General features: G+C 29.7%; 1 long non-coding RNA gene across 1 annotated transcript; it reads right to left on the bottom strand.

Annotated features, from left to right (window-relative positions):
• Nucleotides 1–4,493: 4,493 nt before the first annotated feature.
• On the bottom strand, nucleotides 4,494–5,376 carry LOC108821061 (uncharacterized). Its single transcript, XR_001944462.2, has 2 exons — nucleotides 5,009–5,376; nucleotides 4,494–4,781 (listed from the first exon to the last, which is right to left on the bottom strand). It is a non-coding gene; the product is annotated as an uncharacterized LOC108821061 (long non-coding RNA).

Below are 5,376 nucleotides of genomic sequence, written 5' to 3'. Positions count from 1 at the left end.
CCGTTGCGCATCTTTCTTGACGGTGTATACACTTGGCTTTAGGTTAACATTGAATTAACACTCAGAAAAAGAGTTACAGCTCATGCCATTGCCAAAACGAAGGAAAAACGATGTGAGCGATGTACTTTATAAAATACGTTCTCATAGTATAACTTAATTTCATTAATGAAGGATTGACTCATCGAGTGATTGATTTTTTTTTGTTTCTAGGTGAATTACAGAGCTAACAAGATTACAATTATTGTGAAAGGTTCCATGCTTAAGACTCCTAAAGCTTCGCTTATTAATCTAGGTGGAGAACTTTTATTTTCTAATTGTTTTTTGTGTTTCGATTCTTCTGTAGAGAAAGGAAGTCAACTACGTCTTGCGACATGGCCTGTCTTTTCCACCATCGCCGGATCTGAAAAAACTGTGGTTTTGAGATGTGAAAGAAAGCTAGGGGTGGTGATGGAGGTGGAGCTGAACAAGAAGAAGAGAGGCAGAGAAGGAGAAAAGACAGAGACGGCGTAGACTAGGTTTTATATTTATGTTTAGTTTTTACTTTTTTTTAAGTAAAATGGTTCTGTTTGGTTTACTTTGATGTCCCTGTCTTAAATTGGTAACCAATTTTGTAAATATTTTTATTTATTATTAATAAGGTAAATAATAATAAACAAAAAAACACTATTGAATAAATTTTATATATATAAAAATTGGTTACCAATTTAAAACAGAAAATTGTAAATAATATGTTCAGTTGTTATATTAAGTAAATCAAATATACATAAGTATAAAAGTTTCAGGTTTTCTAAATAAAATATACTTATTTTTGAATGTTTTTTCGTCACTTGAATTCCTTATTTTTTATGTTTCTGTCTAAATAATCTATTTTTTTTAAAAAAAATTGTAAATTTAAAATATATATTCAATATGAATAGTTTAATTTCATAAAGCCTACAAGTATACCTAAATTTTAATATTTTAGATTTTAATGTTTATTTTACCGAGTAAAATGAACAAAAACATAATAAAAGAAAAACACAATTTCATGATCTATAAATGGATCCTAAACATATTGAACAGTAGACAAATATGTCAAAACTCATTAACTATGAATCTATAACGAGAACACAAACAATTATATTTAAACAATTATATTTATGTAAATCATTTAAAATGAATAAAATATAATTATGAAGAACAAACACCCGTGCGGACGCACGGATCAAAAACTAGTCTATATTATTAAAATAGAAGTACACTTAGGAATTACCCCTTAGTTTTTCAATTTATTTACACTTTTATGCCACTGACAATTAATGAATATATTTTTAGTTTCCTTTGTCTTTAATTACATGTCCTAAAGATCTATTCCATCCATAACTTAAAAATAACTAAAAAGGAAATTTAATATCCGTGCGGTCACACGGATCAAAGTCTGTTACATATTTAAAACACAAGACATGAATGTCATGTTGACATGTTTTAACTTAAAATCATAATGTAAAATCATTATCAAATCTAATGGCTTGATATCATCAAATGATCCAGCATCATTATTTTCCATGTAATATTTTCATGTATTTTTAATAATGTAGCATTCGATATATTACGTGAGACCTGTACGTAATATGGTGATGACTACATAATACACATACATGGGATATTTTTCATATAATTTATATTTTTCCATGTAATATTTTTCATATAATTATTTTTCATATACTAAGAACTTAACGTGGCAGGGTCACAGTAGAATACTATGAGTTTTCATAATTATAAGAAGTTGATTTAAATTATATGAGAAAAAATATTTTGTATGTTGGGCATTTATTCACTTGATGTATGTTGCTAGAGATCAAAAACGAATCCTCAATCACGATTTACTTGCGTGACAACCCACATGATTTTCGTAATCTTTCAACATTAGTTATGTCATTTATAAGTTTAATAATTATACCTTTGAATCGTTTATTTTAAATAAAAGATCTTCAATCTTCTGTCAATCACATATTGCTGGTGGTTTTTAATTGTATTTTTCTCAATTTATCACAAATTAGAAATTTAAATACGCTTTTTATGGTATTAGAAATTTAAAGTAGACGTCGACTCATACAAAAATATAGAAACTTAACGATATATAGAGTCAAATTTAGAAAATACGTGTGATTGTCACTAATTATGAATTGTATATATAGTCACATTTGCCATATTTTTTCAATATTATAACAAAGGAAGCTGTGATGAACCCAATGATGTTCCAGAAATGAGGATGCATGTGGTGACTAACATTGATGAATTTTCCAAATTTATATTGAATCCAATGATATTCCAGAAATCGATGCTTTTAGAAAAATGTATATCATTCGTTTACTGAATTTGGTATGTAAGTGTGTGTTAGTTTGGAAAACTGATTCTTTTTTATTTATTTTTATAGGATTGTAAATCATAAGTTTTAAAGACACTTTTCACTTCATTTGTGGTTTTATCAGTTTTTTTTTTGTTTCCGTATAATTTGTTTCTTTCGTATTTTATTTTTTATTACCTATGTTTCTTTAATATTATAATCATAATTTTTATTACGAAAACAATAATTCTATTGCTTATATTTTGTTTTATCTTAAATTAATAACAAATTTGTATAAGTCTTTCCATACTCTTATATACTTTTTTCTTTTGATCAAAATATATCCATAAAATATATTTTATTTACACCTAACCAATTACACAAGATTTTTCAAAAGAAACAAATAAGCTTACAATATATATATACTAGAATCTGTCCGCCCGAAGGGCCATGAATTATGAAATTATTTTATTATATAAGACTCTGTGACTGACTGACCATTAAGCAATGATCGACTAATGTTCCATATTTTCACAATCGTTAGAGTGATGGATGTATGCGAAGTTGTTTTGGTTGCACTATGATTTTATATCATACGTACCCTTACGCAATATCCCATGAGCTGGGTAGCGTAAATAAATGTATTATGGTTTGAATGGTATCTTATTGCCGTGCTCAGTAGTCCCTCCATATGTTTCACACTAAAATATTAATCTTAATTTTGTATTACTAAGGTAGTATGGCATACCTATATCTTACTGTATTATGAAGGACGTTGGAGATTTGTTTTTTTAGCTACGTAAAATTGGAGTCTATGATACCTATAATTCAAAACAGAGGTGTAGAGTAATCATAATCCAGCAAATACAAGTAAAGTAAATAACTCATAAATTATCTAGAACTGAAATATATGTGTTATGGTTAATTATATGAACTATTTTATATGAATTATATTAATTTTATGAAGTATTTAAAATTATTATAGATTAAAAACGATATCATAAACAAACAAATAAATGTGTTTCAAAAAAAAAAAACAAATAATGAAAAAAAATTTAGATCATATTGTTATTTACATAAATATTTTTGGTTTGAATTAAAATGACAGTAACCTTCATTATTCTCTATTTTTAGAGAATATAAAATTAGCAAAAAATAAATAAATATATATATATATATATATATATATATATATTCTTTTATTTTATTTCAGTATTACATAATATAAAAATATAAAGTTCAAATATAAAATACTAAATTTAATTCAAGAAAATCCAAGTTTTTCAAAAAAAAATTACACAAATAAATCTGTGTTTGAGTAGAGAAATAAAATTTTAAAGAACTAAGATATCTTCTGTCATTGATGGGGCTCGAAGGAATCATAGAGATAGCATTGGACCCTTCCCAGTGGTTTTAGTAAAAAATGGAGAGAACACTGGTCTAAGATCAAACCAAGAGATTCTGATTGAGCAGTTGTTCTGGAGAGGCAAAAAGATTGAATTTGGAGGACCCAGATGTGAATATCAAGAAAACTTCATCAACAAAACGATATATTACGATATTAATAAACCAAAGAACCAAAGCAGGCGTGCAGAAGAACTTGGGAGTCAATAACTTTATCCTAAGACTCAGAAACATAAGCTAAAAGCATAAGACAACTCAGCTACAGTTTCTGGAATGGCTCATAGAGATGTCTGTGACGTCTTGTATAGAACAGAGTACTACTAATACATTGGTATACAGCTTCCTAATAGGTATTCATAGAGCAAGCTAATCAATGCAGATCTAACTTAACAGCAGATAAAACAGAAATTAAAGCATAAGACAAACTTAGCTACCAGTGGAAAATTGAAGAATCTATAACGTCTGGAAAGGATCATAGAGATGTCTGTAATGTCATACCTATATGTTATAAATGACAATAATACTCTTGGAATTTTATGGAAAAAAGCATTGTTGGTGTCAATGTACTTGTTTTGCTGGCCGATTCAGATGAAAAAAAAAGTCATCTGCAGGAATTCGAAGCAGCTCCAAAACCCGGCAGAACGCCATGCTCTTTTGAGGTTAACCTCGGTGTATTTTCATTGCCAGTATTGCTGGCTTTTCATCTTCTATGACATAAGTCTGATCAAAGCCATAGCCTGAAAGAATTGAAAGACACTTGGTATGGTAATATAAACAATTGGTATAACAAAATATTACTTTGACATGCAATGGTTTGCTTTCTTGAGAATCAGAGAAAGAGTTAAACCCACATAGATACTTATTCTTAAAACGAAGAACCATATGATTTAAGAAAAAGAAAAAAAAAGCACTATCATTCCAATAAATCAAACAGTTCTTCAACAGTTCTCTTCATTCTCCTCCCCATTCATCTTCTTCTGCTGCGAACTTCTTCACACACCAAACCGTACCGTACAAATTTACAGGGTTTCACTTCACTCAGATTAAATACCTGTAATTGTGTAACTACCATGAGGTCACAAAGCAAATAAAATTATTATAAAATCAAACAACAACAATCCAAGTAATAAAGTTTATACTTTTTCATGATAAAAAAAATCAAAACAGAGGACACAGACATGTTCTTCGCTCATGAACTATTTAACTCACTCTTTAAGAACAGATCCGAATTAGGAATCGAGAAGAATGAAAGAATGAACTTTAGGGAAATAAACTTACATATTTATAGCTACAGGCTCACAGACGGGAAGAAAGGAGAGGATGCATTGAATGTGAAAACGTGGAAGGAGTGGGGGAGATGAAGTCAATTAGAAGGTTAATGACGATTGATTGCGGTGAGTTTCGTAACGTTGCCATATTTCTAAAGCAGGGGAGAAGAACTGCAACCGTTACAGACTGAATCGTCGTCGGCCGATCTAAGAGAGGGACGGAGGACACGAAGACGCCCATATGGTATCTGGGCCGCCGCAGAGACACAGCGTGAAGCCCATCTGTAATGACGACAAAAAAAAAGCTCAGTACGCGGAGTTTCATTTAATGGGACGCGTGGCACGCTCTGAAGGTGGGTGTTTCTGACATGGACGTCG

The sequence above is a fragment of the Raphanus sativus genome, chromosome 8, assembly GCF_000801105.2.
Source record: "Raphanus sativus cultivar WK10039 chromosome 8, ASM80110v3, whole genome shotgun sequence".
Classification (NCBI taxonomy): Eukaryota; Viridiplantae; Streptophyta; class Magnoliopsida; order Brassicales; family Brassicaceae; genus Raphanus; species Raphanus sativus.
This window is presented reverse-complemented; position numbering and strand designations above follow the sequence as displayed.